At 38.8% G+C, this 17,946-nt stretch overlaps 1 protein-coding gene across 18 annotated transcripts in view; it reads left to right on the top strand.

Annotated features, from left to right (window-relative positions):
• The window catches only part of MYT1L (myelin transcription factor 1 like), a 301,101-nt gene that overhangs the window by 111,245 nt on the left and 171,910 nt on the right, over positions 1-17,946 (top strand). For 3 of the 18 annotated variants that reach the window (XM_030489655.1, XM_030489656.1, XM_030489654.1), the window contains exon 3: positions 12,657-12,699. The exons of the other annotated variants lie outside the window; for them this stretch is intronic. The gene's annotated coding sequence lies outside the window, so the exon portion shown is untranslated. The remainder of the gene's footprint in view (positions 1-12,656; positions 12,700-17,946) is intronic. 18 annotated transcript variants of the gene reach the window in all.

Raw genomic sequence — 17,946 nt, 5'->3', positions numbered from 1 at the left:
TTGCTTAGAGTCTAATACACTAGTGAAGAAATTGTACAGTACTTTACTATATGCAGCAATCAAAGTACTGTTGGTGTAAAGGAGAAATACAAAGAGAAGGTTTAATGAGTCATATTGGAAGATGGAGGTAGTACAGAATAAATAAAGCACTATATTTAACATCTGCCAGACACAGGGGTGGGCTTTGCTGATTCCCTGGTCATTTGTAAAACTTTGTTTTGACTTTGCAAAACAAATCCCAACTTGTAGCAGTCATTATAAATGGCAAGATTAATGTGCAAACTACTCTGGTACCACTCTCAGACACTGGCCTCTTCCCCTTTAATATTAGAGAATGAAGGGTTTACATGCCTAAAAAGAACTATATTTTTTAAGACATCAAATACCTCCTTCACACTTTTATCCTGCAACATTTTTAAATTATTAAGAAATAACACAGGGTCCACTGTTAGTGCTAGTTACTATCACTTGACATGACATTTTTCATTCTCACATTAAACTGTAGTCCCTTTTACCTGTTAAAATCTCTTCATCTAGCTGCAGTTAACTGCAGAGGTTAACTGGGGGAGTATAAGCCATGTATAGGCTTTACATGGAACATGGAAGGCAGGGAGTGCTGCCGTGGGACAGTTGCCTCTGCCCTGGTGCTGCCAGTGCCCAGCAGCCTGGCTGGGAGGCCATGTTACTGTGGGGATGCTGGGGCCCAGGTGGTGCTCCCTAAACCGGTGCCCTCCCTAAACTGGCTTTGGGGAGGGCTGAGAAGAGGCAGAGACTGCCGGCAGTAGAAGCAGCTGCAAAGCAGCCGAAGCAGTGACCTTCACATAGCTCTCATTGGATGTTTGCTGCCTGGAGCTGAATGACTCTTGTGCCCATTTCCTCCTTCCCTCCCGCATACATTCTTTGCACCAGCTTTGCTCCATGCCTTCACTTACTTTTTTTCTCCCATGCCTTTTCATCTCTTTCAGTGTTTGGTCTTGCTATTCCTTTTCCCCACTTAGTTAATTCATCTGTACCAAGCCTCCCCTAAATGGACCCAGATGGAAATTGCACTTTGTGTGTGCTCCCTCCCTTGGCTGCCTTTTGTGTGCTTGCTCTCTTCAGACTTAGTTTTCCTGGCAAGTGCTGTCTGATGCTCTCCACTTGTGTAGTTCATGCACAGTAATGCCACCGTCTTGACTGCTCCGCTTGTCTGTGCTAATTAATGAGACAATTGTTATATGTTGAGTATATTGTTTTCAAAGTTTCTACTAATTCATTGTAAAACTATTTCAGCATTATAAAATATACTGTTGTCCGTGAACGGTGTGAAGATACATAAATATTTTGTTAATTTATTTCCATTGTTCACTACTTTTAATAATGTATCCCTCACAGTCTGTCTTTTCTATCTCCTCTCTGAAATGAATGCACCTATTACTCCCACAATCTAACAGGAATATTAACAGGATTCTCATAATATATTTCATTTCCCTTTCTGTGGCTATATGTTTCTCCATAGTACTCTTCTTTAGACGAGAAGGGCAACGTTAAGCACAGTGTTCAAGTATGCAGTCTACATCAATTAGCATTGCATATTTGCAGTCTATTTTTAATGTTGTTCAGTATCCTGTTCGAATTTTTCTTTGCTTTGCTGTGCAGAGGGCAGGTGTTTCTCTGAGAATACATGGTTCACATGATTTTAAGCTGGGGCAGGATGAATATTTGAGGCAGTAACTCCTAAAATATGAAAGGAATTGGTAAAATACTCCTGGGTGTTGGGAAGGAGCTCAAGAAATACAGGAGACTTCTGAAAAAGGCTAAAGAATTCTGAGCAGTTCTTGCCTGCAAGTGGGAATACACAACCAGAACAGATTTACAAGTAAGCAAATACTGTAAAATATGTAGAAAAGCATATTTGTTTCTGAAGAAAGGGATTACTGAGATAGGTGCTGAAAAAAAGAAAATGACAGAATCAAGAGAAACCGAAAAAGACAGGTGTGTTTGGCCTGGTAGCCTTTTCTTCTTACTAAAATGTCTAATGTTCTTATGTTCACAACTTCTGCAATTCCCATTGTCATGACCCTCCTTCCAAGAAGGCTGGTGGTCCCTAAGGCTTTAATGAACTCTTCACTGGAGTGACAGAGAGCGGAGCAGTCAGCAAGCAACCCCTTGATCCCTTTGCTCCTGAGGCTGTAGGCCTATCTTCCATAACACTTCTGGTTTCGTAGCTGTAAAGCTGCCAATATCAACACAGTTGTGACAACAGCCTTTAAAATAGATGACCAAGAAACTAAATGGAAGAGAAAGCAGGAATGAATTGCAGGGGACATGTTAGACTGACTGTTTTCTGGGTATGAAGCTTATATAAAATGTATTTTCTGCCTAGCTTTTTTCATGTCATTTATTTATCATCATTATTAGAGGAAAGGTCTATGTGAGGCAGAAGAAAATTTATATCTGAAAAATACTTGTCTTATATGCACCAAATATTTTCTTTGTACAGCGTGCCAAACCATCCTTTTCCCCCTTCATTTCATCTCACCTGACAGCCCCTTTAAGTCATTTTTTCCAATGGATGTCTCTCATTTTTCCCGAACTCCTTGCTCTCTCAGATTTTTTTAGTAGTTTAATACCTATTTATTTGGTTTTAAGCCTGTGAACAAGTGAATGTTGTAATTCTCATGTGACTTGCTTTCTCTTGGTTTTAGTTGAATACATTGGTCATTCCTCCTCTAACCTGTGAATTGTGAGTTCTTTGGAGTGTGTATTTTCTTCACTGAATGTATGACATATGCTTAAGACTTCCACTAATCCATAGCATTATATATGCCTAGAGCAGTGGGTTTCTAATCCCTAATGAGATTCATAGATGTTGCAACCACAACAACAGCAATATAATAAATAAGATGTAGGAATAGTAGGATCCTTTTCTTTTTCCTGTTCATGAAATATAGCCGTGAAATCTGGCAAACTTTGCTACAGAAATTAGTCTTCTGAGCTAAATGACTGGCTCCCTAAGGGCAGGTCTTTGTGTAGTTGCAGCAGTGAGAACATTCCAAGCACCGTTAATTTTAGCTTCAGTGATATATTATTCTGTATTATTTATTCAGCATAAGCACAAGATACGATTATGAGGATGCAGTTCTTTCATTAGTTTACAGTCTAAACAGATGAAGCAAGGAAGGCTTACCCTCAATGCAGAAGGGAGTTAGGGAGCACTTAAACAAACTGGACATGCATAAGTCCATGGATCCTGACAGGATGCCACCACAAGTGCTCGGGGAGATGGCTATGTCATTGTGTAGCCATCCTCGATGGCTGGGTCTCAGTGACTGGAGGAGGTTCCTGGAGACGGGAAGAAAGCCAGTGTCACTCATCCTCAAGAAGGGCAAGAGGGAAGATCCAGGGAACTACAGTTGCTCCAATCTTCCACTGAAGACAAAATTATTAATTTTCTTATTAGTTTCGCTCTCTTGCTTGCTGCTGTTGTATCTGATTACTTGCAGTAGCTGGGTAAGGTAAAATGTGGCATTAGCTGCGTTTCTGATGGAAAACTGAGGCACAAAAATAATAAGATTCAGTAATTTTGGGTTGTTAGTTCATAATGCCAGATTTTTCAGAACACAATGTATGCAGAACTCATTATGTTCAAAGCAGAGTTTGTGTTGCCTTTGGTAGGAGTGTCTGATCCTGTTGTTTCTGGCAATCGGGCCATGTGGTGCCAGGCTTGGAACCAAAGGTAAAGAACATGGCTAGTGTCACCTGCTCAGTGTCTGGTTGAAATGACCTGACTGCCATGACATGGGATCTCTGCAGCAGAGGCAGAGACAGCTGCAGAGTCTTCAGGCAGGATTTGGCTGCCTTAACCTTTCTGTTCTGCCTCATTCTGCTCTAGTTCTGATATACCTAGAGGACAATAACCTACTGCTGCCATCAGTTGCTTCATATGCTAGCATGATAGTAATTAGTGCAGTGGCACAAATGATTCCAGTTTGGCAGGTAACCAGTCTTGGCAATGTGAGGCCATATGATCAAATTCTAGGGATTTTTATTTTCTGAGAAAACCAGAAAATATTTAACTAACAACCCCCTCCCAACCTTTTAAAAGAATGATCTTACCTCTGTCATTTCCTGGTCTTAATGTGTTTGAATTGTCAAACGTAATGGAAACTTACTTTTTCCATTCTGGTCATGGAAAAACCAACTTACTTCTTAAGAAAGTAATAACAACAATCCAAAAATCTCCATTCTTTAGGAATGTTAAGTGTATTTTTACTTTTCATATTTTTTGTAAACCTTACTGTAGTACATTAGCCTTTAAACATACCAATGTTTTCCCTATTCCTTTTTTTTTCATAATTCTTCTTCAAGCAAATGTGAGTTTCATCTATAATTACATTTAATTTTGTGATAAATTATGACATATGGAGAACATCTTAAAATGGCATACCAAAACCAACATGAAATCACAAATTTCTTACCACTTCCACTGGAAACTTATTTATTTATACCAAGGAAAGAAAGATCAGACTTTATTCAACTTTAGCTTAAGAAGTTGTTTTTCCGGAGATTAAAAAGTTTTACCTTGTTTAAATTAGTTAGTCTAATGTTTTTACATTATTATGCCATCCAACTTTTTCAGAATTTTATATGTTGGTCATATTACTGATGAGAGTAAAACCAAATGGTACAGAATCATTAAAGCAGATTAGCTCCAGGATGTTTCTACTCTTGTTTGTTCTGGTATTTGTGCAACATACTTCAAGCAGGGTTTGAGTGTTATGTGTAGGTGTATATAAATCTTAGAAGGTGGGGAAAATTGTTTGGTGTGAATTGGTGTTTTTTAGATCTAAGTCTATTATTACATTTTTCTCTCTTTTGATCTTTATTTCGCCCTTTATTTATCTGGTATCAATGGTGATGATAAAGAAGAAAAGAGTGAATACAACCTTCAGTGAAGGACTGTCAAGTGTACCTGGTGGATAGACAAGTGAAGAAATACATTAGATAAGTGGGAGCTCCTTCTGCCTTTAAGTATCTGCTGGGTCTGGGAAAAGCATATGGTGGGCATGTTGAGTCAGTATGGGATAGTCCTGGAGGGTCTGTATAGCGTTCTGTGAAGGCATGTTGTGTTCGTGTGGGTTGTGCTGGGAAGAGCCAGGGCAGGCAGAGACAGGAAGTAATTACCCTCTGAGATTTCATATATATATACATATATATGCCTTTGACCAAAGGGACTGTTGGGAACAGGTGGGATCTGTGGAGTAGTGTGAGAAGAGGGTAACACGAAGCATCCTGAAGGACTGTCTGCTTGCTGGAATCAGCAAAGAGAGGTTAAGACAGCAGAATTTCTTTGTGCTTGAAGGGCCAAATTATTTAGTTGGTTGAGTTTATGTAAGGAGCCTTAACTGCGTGCAGTTGTGTTTACGTGCCTCTGAAGGAGAGTGAAAGAAAGGTCATTGGGAGGTGGGATTTTGTATGAGGGAGAGAGTATGTAATTCCCAGCTCTATTATATTTATTTGCACCATTGTAAACTTGCTGTATCATGTTAGCAGCAGGGCTTCTGAGTCTGAAAAGGAGCCAGGTAGTTCAAACAGGATGAATGGAAAGCCAAGTAAACCATCGAAGCGTAAAAATGTACAGATCTGGATTAGAGTATCACAGCTACATACCAATAGCATTGAGAAGAAAATCTCAGCGAGCCTAAATGAGTGACTTGTAACTCATGTGCATATAAACAGAGGGAGAGATCCTTACATAGAAGTTATCGTTTTATTTTTGCTGGGTTAGGAAAATAATAATACATGACACACTAGCAACAGTAAAGGTATAAGGCTAATTCTTGTTCCACTCTATCTGCTCAGGTTTGATTTTGTCTTAACATTATAGAAAGTATTTCTGGATCTTGGTTTTTATTTTGCTTATCTTAAAGTGTAGTTTTTCTAACCAGTGGAGCTACCCCTATGTGTTGGTGTAATAGAGTGGGGAATTTTTCCTCATGGTGGCAGATTTTTTTTCCAGAGAGGAAACATCAAAGATACTCATAAGCTCAGGTTCAGCTCAAGGCTACCTGCTGTGCATCCTGAGGCTGTGAAGTGTTTGCTTTCTGATGGATGTGTGGGAACGCCAAACAAACAGATACTGCTCACTTTTACATGATCTGAGCAGAGTATATGACAGGCAAAGGAGCGATGCCCCAGTTCTTTGCACATAAAGCAAGAAGGCTGTTTGGTACACATTTATCCATGAGCAGACTGTAAGACTGTATTGCTAGTTGATATGAATGAAATTGGTACAAACCTCCTTGATATCCTGAAGCAGGAAATTAAAAGGAAAGGGCAAATGTGAGCTTCTGGTGGCCTGTTTTGTGATGTTAGAGCTAAGCAATCAAAATCACAGTCCTAAGACTGAATCTTTGCATTCTAAACTGCATCAGTTTATCTAGAGGTATTTAAAAAGATGAGACAAGAAATCAGAATACAGCAGATGCTGTTATTAGTGGCCAAGTGTAAAGTAGGTTTAACCCCATTTAAGCCACTTCTAAAAGAAGATAATTGCCACATATCTCATATGTGTCCTCACTCCCCGAAAATACACACCGAAGAAGTATGATGATTCTCTGACTTCTACACATGTGCTATAAATCTTTGGCTTCAATAGAGTGAGTCATAATGATAATATAAGAAAATTGGTCTCGATGTCTGTGTCTATACAAAGTAAATAAAAAGTGCTCTGGCTCTCTGTCTGGCCCTGAGGCCAAGTGACAGAGTATGGCTTACATCCATGTGGCTAAACTTTCTTCTTCACTAAAACATGTCAGCCTTGTCTGTACTGTATATTGGGAATGATCCCAGGCTTGCCTTACCCTCCAAACTGTGCCTAGGTGTTGCCTGGAAGAGTGCTAGTTCCCATGAGTCAAATCTATGCCAAGGAGTGTACTAGCAATTAAATAATATGGACAGTTGCATGCCATAGTGCCCTGGCCCTATTTAGTTTACTAGCATAATAGTTTACTAGATGATGTCTGCAAGGGAAGCTGCTGGCACAATAAAACCAACAAGAGCAGTGACTGTTAAACTGTTTGGATGCCAATTAGCTGGATCTTTATAGGACCAACCGTTGAGTGAAGGGAATTAAGGATAATCTTTTCAGTATGAATGTCATAATAATATTAGTGTTCTGGAATAAATACTAAACCTCGAATACTGTAATGTTCAACTATGCCATATCTCCATATTGTATTTGAAAAGTACACATTCAGTGGCAATTTAATGTCTTTATTATTCTCGCTTCCTCACTTCCTACGGACAGTTCTCTTCCACAGAATTGCAACTACTATTTATTAGCCAATATTTTCCATGGATGTATGAAATAAGTTTAACCAGTTCCTCTAGAAACATCAATGACTCCTCAGTAGCGCCTTTTTTATCCTTTTAGTCCCCTCTTGCTTCCAGGACAGACATCTCTAGGCTTACATTGCAAACATACGTAAGAACTTTTCAACTACTTTTATCGTTTTTCAAAAGCTATAAGGCACTTGGCAGCTCTAAGCAGAACCTTTCTACTTCAACAGTCCATTCAATCAAATGAAGTTGTAATGACCAAATGATTCAAATATACATTCTTCATCAGAAAAAAAGGCTGTTGGAATTTGTGACCTCATGGTTCAGAAGAAAATTTTGCAGCTTGAATATTCATTACCTTTACTTTGCCTCTGAGAATGCATATATTTTAGTATAGCGAGGCATAGAATCATCAAATCATAGAATGGTTAGGATTTGGAAAGGATCTTAAGATAATCTAGTTACAACCCCCCCCTGCCATGAGCAGGGACACCTCACGCTAGACCATGTCACCCAAAGCCCAAAGCAGAACCTAGAAGACAACTTTCATTTTTATTGTGACTTTTTTTTAGGAAGCTAAACAGAAATTACTTTGGAGTGTATTGAGGTAAAGACAGGGAGAGAATACAACCTGACTGTTACATTTTTTCTTCTTGTTTTAAAGTCTTTACAAGCAAGCTAAATACTTACGCTGATTCTGCATTCACTGAGGTGAGGACAAATTTATCTAGATGTTGATGCCAGTGAAGCATGTACTTGTGTGTCATTTGTCACAGTCACAGCCATGTCAAATTGAAGGTTTATCTGTCACTGGTGCTAAAAAGCAGGCTTTATATGGCATATATGACTTCTACAATTTACCAGTTATAACGAACAGCTGTAGATACCGGCATTCCATAGCATTATGGTTTCAAAAAATGGTTAAAAGATAGTTTTAGACTTTGGGAAGCACGAAGATAATTTCCTTTGAAATTATTTCTTGGAGTCTGTTGCTGCTAGTAGAAAGCTTATGGAAAATTTAAAAAGCAGGACACGGAGACTTTGATACCCCATAGATACAGAATAAGCTAATTTAGTGCTGGTGTTCTTTTCACTACATGATTTTTTATAATTAAACTGTGAAAATTAAGTTTATATTAATTTGGCTGTAAGATGGTCATCCTTTTTAGATTTTAACTTAACCTGTATGGAATCAAATCTCTGTGACTTAGTAAGAGGAAAATGAGAGGAATTGCTGGTCCTAAATAATAAGCAAAAAGTATTTAGGGCCCTCTCTTCCCTCTGGATATCTGTCCTGAGCATGTTCACTAGAAATATATTAGTGATTAGTAATTGACAATCTATTTAGAACTGTGCTTTAAAACCTGCCATATTTGTTTCAGGCTTGAAATTCTTAAAATAGAAAGATTTCTGAAGTAGTGTGTTCTCAAATCAAACACCTGCTTTTTGTAAGTCAGAGGAAGCTTTGCTGGAAATTGAAAGATTCAAGAAGGACTCTTAATCAATGATACAAGATTTCTTCTGATAGTGGAAACTGGTCCCTGAATACCTTTATAACAGGAGTAAGAAATAATGGTTAATTCTGTTACAAACCCCTTTTAAATAACGGCAGTAATACATGGGTTTCAGTAAACTCTGTTTTAGTTCTATTTCTGTTAATGTTTGTTTAATAGCATCTACAAAATGGGTTTGTGCTGTTCTTCCTTTCTCTGAGTAAGTTTTTTAAAGTTTAAATGAAACTGGTTTCACCGTTCATGTTGAGGTTTCATTTGAAAATCTGCTGGGTATTTGGTCATTTGAATGGCTCCTTCAGGAAGTTAGGAACGGTCTCTTTGGGACTGTATTCATTGTCTGAGGTGAGAGCAGGTCCACATTTTATATAGAAAATAGATAGTTTAGTTTGCTTTTTTTGTCATCATACTTCTGGTTTCCTAGCTTTACTGTGGTCTTCAGGCAGGTTATCTCCCTGAAAAAGCTATAAGCTTTCCAATTGCACCACCAAAAGATAATGAAATATTGAAAGCAAAAAGAGTAATCTTTGAAACTTCACATTGTCTTGCAGTTTTTTAGAGTTTCTCATTTCTAAAAGACATGCGCAATATGTGTGTCCATTAAAATTGTAAATGAAATATCTCCCAAATATCATTCTTAATTTATGCCAGTCCTGTGATGTGGTTATTGAATGATTTGATCAGGTGGGAGGAAAAAGGTCACATCAAGTGCCATAAGTGCAGTGACCCTTACTGCATGGCAAGCCAACCTCTTAGGGTAACAGGTTGGTCTGTCTTAGAAGACCATACTTGTGGAAGAGTTAGAAACAAACACTTTCATTACTGCAAGTTTCTGTGACGATGGGAGATAGAGTCCTTGCATGGAAGCACTCCACTGGTCTCCAATCTCATAAAAAATGTCTGCCTGCATGACTGTTTGTGGAAATATTTTTAAGATAGCTTCTCTATCAATTTTGATGGTAGAAGGTAAGTGGGACAGAGAAAGGCCACAAAATCTTAGTTTTAAATAAATGCAGATGAAAGTAATTGAGGAAAGTGTTGCTTACACTCTTTTTTTAGTACTTTGTTTTTCTGTACATTTTGATTCTTTGCTTTAATTTATTGATAGTTTCTTCTAGCTTTTTGCTGCTTATGATAACCATTACCCTCTCTTGCTCTGCCAGCAGCAAGTTACAGTAAGAACATGCAATACAGAATTTCCTTTCCAGCAATACACCTACATTAACAGCTGTAGGACTCAACAACAAACAATAATCATGGCCATTTTAAAATTGTCTACAACTAATTGTAACTTTAAGTCAGACAGAGAGAATTTATCCCCATAAGAAAAGCATTTTACCCCAGGCTCTGTCCCATAAATTGTGGCCAGTTTTTTAAAAGAGCTGAGCAGCTGCAACTCTCAGAACCTTTGATTGATTTAAAAAACTCCAACCACTGTAGCTGGAAGCTTTTGACATCTTCATTTACTTATTAGATGTGAGATAAGGTCGCTTGAAAATCTGGCATCCAGATTATAATAAGAGTCTATAAAAAATGAATTCCAAGTTACATCTGTATAAGGATCTCTAGTTTCTGACTTCAAGGGTTATCTGCTAGTGTTTGGAACTGACTGCTGTAGCAGAGGCCAGAAAGCTGGGAATGGCCTTATATGAAGAGGAATTTCTACTGAATAAATCAAAACTTAATGCCAATTGAAAGAGTAACATGTGAAATTGCTTCTACCTTTTCCTGTCACAAGAACATTTCTCTAAAAAGGCATTTCTTTTAAACAGGGCTTCACTTTGCTACTCCCCCATACCAAAAGAAACATCTTTGAAATGTTTCCAGAAAAAGCAGGTGTACGCTAAAGGCTTCATACCATCAGCTTTCAGCATGTAAACTATGTTCTCTCAATGAGACTAATCACATGATACCAGGCATAATAGTGATACTGGGACCCACTCGGGCTGGCAGAACTGAATAGAAATCAGACCGATCACTTGACTGGGACCTGTTCCAATTTTAGTTTGGATTAAAATCAGCTTGCTCTGAAAACGTTCCCCTCCATCCCCTCCAATCCTCTTCCTCCTGAAAAAGGAGAGTAATAATTGAATGACATATTTCATTATGCTTTTAGGCATCTAATAGAGTTTGTTTGTAACCTACTTTTTTGTGGGTTTTATTTTTTCTTATGGAGTGCCTCAGTGGTGGTACTTTTAATGGAAATGCTGGTTCGTCTCTATGCAGGACTGATTTCTGTTTTTAAAAAGGAGACTAAGTTTGTAGCTTCAGGACGGACTTCTAATGTTATCTTAAAACTAAGTTATTCTGCTCTGTGTGGGCTCCAGGTTACTATGCTGGTGGATGAAGTCTAGGGGTTGGTCATATTGTCCTAAGCCCTGAAGTTCCTTTCTCTTTTGCTGTTGCCTACTTTATGCCTGCCACAGAGGTGGCTGCTTCTGTGTGCTGTGGTATGCATGTAATTGGAAGCATTCTGCAATCTAGCAGGATGAAAGCTGCAATATAAATGTAAATTATTATTATTCAGCATATTAACCCAATATTAAAATACAGGGAGTTGCATTTTCAAAATAGAATATGAGAGAGAGCATTATAAAACCTATTTCCAATCCATTTCATTCATTAATGGGATTGTATATTTAGACCTAACAGACAACTTTAACCTATGTGTTCTGCAAGTATAAAATATGGCATAAGAGTGACTTAGGATATATGAGACCTTGTGAGCTTGGAAAAGAGGTACCTTTGGACTTACCTTCCAACCCCGCCATGCCAAATCCTGCTTCTTTGATGTTTCCTGCTGTCTTGAAAATAATTCCAGAATAAGAACGCATCAAGGGTTGAAAGAGACAGATAAGTCAGCGCTGCAACAGTCTGCAGTGGCAAAAAGAGGTGCAAACTTTGTCTGTTAATGTGACACTTTGTCTGTGTTATGTGTTGTGGGCAACAAGGAAGAAAGCAAAACACATTTGTGACAGCCTGATGATGTTATTCATGGCAATTCTCAGTTGCCATAGTGCCGGTAACAGCAGCTTATGATGTGGAAGGCACGTTTTCATCCTCATGCTTTCTGACTTATATCTGTAGCAATTTGCCATTAGCAGATACTAAATAGGGAGTAAACAAATTCAGCTGTCAACAAATATCTGGTTCTGATTGCCAGTGTCTTCAGGAGATTTTAGTCATTTTGAATTATCAAAGGAAAAGAAGCTTTGCTTTATGAACTGATAAAAACCTGTTTGAGTAAGCTTAGTCTTCAATAAGGAGTGCTACTAAGATGTTGTCAGGCCTCCTCCACCCTGCTCATGGGCCCAGCACCGTGGAGCCTGACCCCTGGGCAGTGTAGGACCTTGCCCCATGGTGGGTGCCATGGGATCTGCCCTTTCCATGACACAAGACCTTGCCCTAACTTTGACCCTTCCAGTTCTCTCCCCATCCGTCTGGGAGAAGTGGGCGAGTGGCTGCGTGGGGCTGAACTCCCTACCAGCGTTAACCCACAACAGATGCCCAGTCTATTCTGTACAGCATTTTATTTTTAAACATCAATAGATTACTACACATATTTCTAAAGCACGTTTTTATATATACTCCTCTTAAGAATAAAACCTAATCTCTAAGGAGGTAGCCAATGTTTACATATGTAACTGCAAACACTGTGTACTCAAAATACTAGGAGCCAAGGGTTACTGTAGCCATGTATATTAATCCACAGTTAATCCATGCTGCCAGGCTGTTGACTTTTCATGGTTGGGAAGAAGCTTTTCTGACCAGTATAACTTTATTGTTGTGGATATTTGAATTTTGTCTTTGTATATACCACAGAAATTCTACTGTCGTGACAAGAGGAAATAACAGTTCCCATCAGGTGAGAACAGTTTTTTGTGCAGTAGTTTTATGGATTTTGAGGGAGTAAAATGTGAATAAGTAGTAAGATAGAAATACAGGTATAAACACTTATAGCTTTGTTGTGTGTTTTAATTTGAATTCTTTAGAAGCGTCGTTATTTATATCCTTCAGAACAAGCTGAAATATTTCAAAATTTGAATTTAAATTTATGACACACACACAAGTCTTGGTTTTCAGTATCTGCTCTATTACTTAATAAGTACTCTGGAAAGTCTGTTGCTAACTCTGAAGTACTCCTGTGTTATAAAAGAACAAGGAGTTTCCCAGATTTCTGCAGTTAAGAGACTCCTCAGAGTACAAGCTGAAAGAAGTCTAGTCGGGTCATCTAGCATATCCCTGAAGAAGCCAGGACAGGGAGAAGAAGGCTGAAGTTATACTGCAATTGATCTAGGGCTGCAGCTGCCTGATACAGTTTTGAATAGCTTTGAGGCTGCTTTAAATGACGTCTGAGACCAAGCTATGCTCCCATGTCAGGGAGACATAAATAACTTCCTGCTTTCTCAGCTGAATATTGAGGATTTTTATTGAAAGAGGAAAAGGTATAGCTTTATGAAAAAAATATAATTACTGTTCTTCAAAATGTAGCGAATATATATTCAACTCTTTATTAGATGTACAGTAGTAACACATTGATGCCCTAACTGAGATGGGTATGCTATTGTGCTGTGTGGACACAGAGTGAAAAATGGTACCTGAACAAATAAATTGCTATCTGAAGAGACAAGTCACATAACAGGCACAGCAATTTTGAACAGATGTAAAACATGCTCCACAATAGGAAGGGGTAAGGTCTTTTGTGTTTTACCACTGTTGAGCAATAAACGGAATTTGTGCATTTGTTGTTGGATACAGTCAACTTCTCTTGGAATGAGAGACTGTTAAATGAAGATTGAGCTGGTAAAGGAGGCACTGTGTATTCTCATCTCTAAGATCCAACCATAGGTAGCAGAAACTAAATTTTCTCTTCCAAAAGTGCTTACAAAGGTAACTTTCAACTATTAACCAGGTGTGACTGAAGTGATGCTGGCTCAGTCTTGGAGGGGAGCTTTCAACAATAGCCAAATAAGTGGATTCTGTTGTATTCAGCTCAGTTCAAATAGGCATAATTTACATTTCAGTAGTGTTAGCTGTTTCAAAGCTGATTAATGTTCATTAGAAAAATGTGCCATGCTGTGGAGATCATGACAGTCTACTGTGAGAAACATCTCCCTGTAAGGTCCAAGGAGGCAAGTTGAATCTAGTCCAAGAGGCTTGTCAGTTGGAGTGACATGGAGGAGGATCCTAATGGTCCAGGGCAGGGAAAACATGAATATCATTTAAGTATCTGTATAATTTTCTATGAATTTCACTGTTGTTGCTTCAAGGTAGCTGCACTCTCAGCGTTTTCTTGTGTCCCTGAGTGCACCAAATACGTTGAGATAGTCTTATCCTCTCTGCCCTCATTTTAGATCAACGTATTTTGCATTAAACTAATATATTAATCTACTATATATCACAGTTACTGAACAAACAGTATATTCATCACAAGCCACGCAAGGACTGCAGCGAATGGCTGCCTGTTTGGCCCTGCCTGCCCTCAGTGTGCCAGCCTGCTGTTCCAGCTAAGCCTAACAGCCCAAAGTCATCCACAGGTCTAAGTGGTGATCAGGGGACGCTTCCAAACCCACCAGAGCCATCTTGTGGCATTTTGAGTAGGAGCTGGGCCTACAGATGGAACTGAGATGTTCTACTGCTCCTCTCCAAGACATATTTTTTGTAATTTTAATACAGAGACCTTGCTCCTGAGTTCTGTGGGGGTTTTTCTTTTTCATTTTTTTCTCTTTTCTTTTTTTTTTTTTTCCTTTGTTTGTTTTTTGGTTTGTTGTTGGGTTTTGCTTTTTTTTTTTTTTTTGTTTGTTTGTTTTTGTTTTGTTGGTTGTTTTGTTTTGTTTGGTTGGTTTGTTTTGTTTTCTAGAAGATGAGATCAGTTCAGGGTTAAAACTAATCCAGGTTTTTTGGAGGTTTTTTTGGCTGCAATTGTTCCCTGGCAAAGCAAAATTTATGTTAGCCTCTGCTCTCACCTGCTATGGGCCACGTCTTACCTGCAAGCATCTTCCTTCATGTTTCTCACTTGTACACTACTGGTAAGATTGTCAGCTGCGTACCTAAGTATTCATCTCCAAGAAAATTGTATTGTGTCTGCAAATGTGCTCAGAATTGTATGGATATGAGATATGAGATATAACCCTGCATGTGTGACATAAGAGCTCAGTATAACGACACATTAAGTCAGTACAGTGACACATCAAGTCGATATGATCTACTGCCTTGTAAATGCTTCATTTTCTATATTCTTTGTGTTAATTGAACATAGGTAAATTGAAGATTTTTTACATCTCTTAGAGAAGTGTTAATAGCTAAGCACATTACTGTGTTATACAACATATTTAATTTGTATTGGTTTTGTTTACGTATAGGGAAAACAGCCCAAGGAATGTAGTGTAGCAGCTGTCCTGAACTCTGTCAGGTGGTTACATTTAGAGAAGACAGAATTGTACACACTTCAGTGTAAGAATTGTGTATACCTGAATTCATTTTGGAATTGTATTCTTTGCTGTGCTTGCATGTTGAGGTGACATGAAAAGCCTCAGCAGTGTAAAAAGTGGAATTCGAGTTAACATTCCTTTGAGATAGGTGCTAAAAGACACATGCAGGTTGATTTGCCTCTTCTACAACTTAAATATCTGTATTTGAGCTCAGTGCCTTAGGACTCCTTTATACTCAGTGGCATATAGAATGCTGAGGTTAGAGTCTTCTATCTTACAGATACTTTCATTTGGTCAATAAATGCTAGCAGTATCAAAAAACTAAGAGGTGTGATGTTTGGTGTAGTAGGCTGTGGAGCACTTTGCTTTATGTGTCAGCAGTACAGTTTAAAAAACATTCTCTACATTTTTATAGTCGGAGGAAACATTTTCATGAAACATCAGTGGCTATAATGGACATTGCTTTTGGCAATACCAGGAAAAAGGCTGAGAATTGAAAGCCTTTGTATCATTCAAGGTTGTATCATTCAAGGTTAAGTGAGATAATACTTTTTGACATGGTCTTTGCTTTATCTGTTCTGTGGATAGTGACCAGTGGATTGATTACTTGCTACCTTACCATTTTTATGTATATTTACATTTATTAAAATGCTAAACATCACAGCTGGCTTTATTTCAGTGTTTTGATCACATAGATGTAGGTGTTTGGACCACTCATGCACATACATAAACGTGTAAGGAGCAGCTTTAATTACAACACTGTGAAGAAAAGCTGTGTTCCAGTGGCATCTCTACTTCAATTAGAAAGCAAAAGCTTCTGCTCACAATTGTTTCTTTAAAATCTGTACATCTTTTTCATTTAGGACACCAAGAAATAGTAAATGCTCCATCCCTGGAAGTGTTCAAGGCCAGGTTGGACAGAGCCTTGGGAGACATGGTCCAATGTGAGGTGTCCCAGCCCATGGCAGGGGGTTTGGAACTAGACGATCTTAAGGTCCTTTCCAACCCTAACCATTCTATGATTCTATGATATCTATAGAACCTCTTCCTGTTATTTTTGACATTCCCGGCAAGACTCAATTCTAACTGGGCCATAGCTTTCCTGACCTGGTCCCTACCTTCCCAGATAATGTCCTTGTATTCTTCCCAGGCCACCTGTCCTCGCTTGCTCCTTCTATAAGCTTCTTTTTTCCTTCTGAATTTTCTCAGCAGCTCCTTACCCATCCATGGAGGCCTTCTGGCCTTCTTGCCCCATTTCCTTCTTATTGGGATGCTACACTCCTGAGCTTGGAGCAGGTAATCCTTGAATATCAACCAGCAGCCTCAGCCCCCCCTGCCCGCTAGGGCTTTTTTCCATGGAACCTCACTGAGCAGGTTCCTGAAGAGGCCAAAGTCTGCTTTCTTGAAGTCCAGGGCAGTGAGCTTGCTGCATGCTCTTCTCACTGTCCTGAGGATCTTGAACTCCACCATCTCGTGATCACTGCAGCCAAGGCTACCTTGGAGGATCACATTCCCAACCAGCCCCTCCCTGTTGGTGAGCACGAGGTCAAGCATGGCACCTCTCCTTGTTGGCGCCTCTATTACTTGCAAGAGGAAGTTGTCTTCCACATGATTAAGGAACCTCCTGGATTGCTTGTGCCAGGCCATATTGTCCTTCCAACAGATAGCGCGGTGGTTGAAGTCCCCCATGAGAATGAGGGCCTGCAAGCATGAGGCTGCTCCTATCCATCTGTGGAGAGCTTCATCCACAGAGTCTTCCTGATTGGGTGGCCTGTAGCAAACTTCTAACCCTATTTGTTATGAGGAAATGGGGTTTTGCTTTTTGTATTGTTTCAGTTCTCAGTGAACATTTAAAGCTTAGTTCAGATTTCTGTAGTAAACAAATTATATTTTGTGCCATGTAAACAAAGTTGTAAAGAGTCATGCATTACACATAGTGCTGGTGGTAGTAACATAAAGCTAATATCAGCAAATGAGAGAATGGGAAACCAGTTGCCTCCTCTTTCTAGTGTGCAATCAGTGTAAGAGTTTTTATGATGGGCAATTACCTGAAGTGCCTGCCTAAAGCAGCAGCTAGTTGCATGATCAGTCCAATGCACAAGATTATACACTCCCCACTACTTGATGAAGAAATTCAGTCTGCACTGATAGTTATCGTATAATTCCAGTGTGCTGCTTTTAAACTTGTTAAGAAGCAAAAAAAAGTAAGATAACCCAGTTAGAAAGCAGTGTTAAAAATAATAGTTCAATCATCAGAGAACTGCGGAGGCTAGAAAGGACCTCAGGAGATCATCTGGTCCAGCCTTTTGCGGGAAAGGGAGCCTCAATGAGATTATCTAGCACCCTGTTCAATTGCATCTTGAAAACAAGGTTTAAGAACCCAAATATCCTGTTGCAGTTAGAGTGATATGGTGATTACTTAGAATCAGATTGTGAAAGCTTTTTCTTTCTTCTGAAAAATCCCAGACATTTCCTTTTTTTTTTTTTTTGCATTAATTTTGTTTAACTGACATGGCTTTGTTCTTGTTGAAATAGGTAGAAAAAAATGCTATACTTAATTTATAATACAGGATATTTCCTTCTACTTGTGCTATTTCTAGCAAAATGAAATCATGAGCATTCCTAATCCTTTGTTTCAGTCTGTACTGTTTAGTAATCTGTGAGGGAAGAAAGCCAAATAA

This window comes from Strigops habroptila, chromosome 6, assembly GCF_004027225.2.
Source record: "Strigops habroptila isolate Jane chromosome 6, bStrHab1.2.pri, whole genome shotgun sequence".
In the NCBI taxonomy this organism is placed as follows: Eukaryota; Metazoa; Chordata; class Aves; order Psittaciformes; family Psittacidae; genus Strigops; species Strigops habroptila.
The sequence above is the reverse complement of the archived record's forward strand: the minus strand, read 5'-3'. Positions and strand labels throughout refer to the sequence as shown.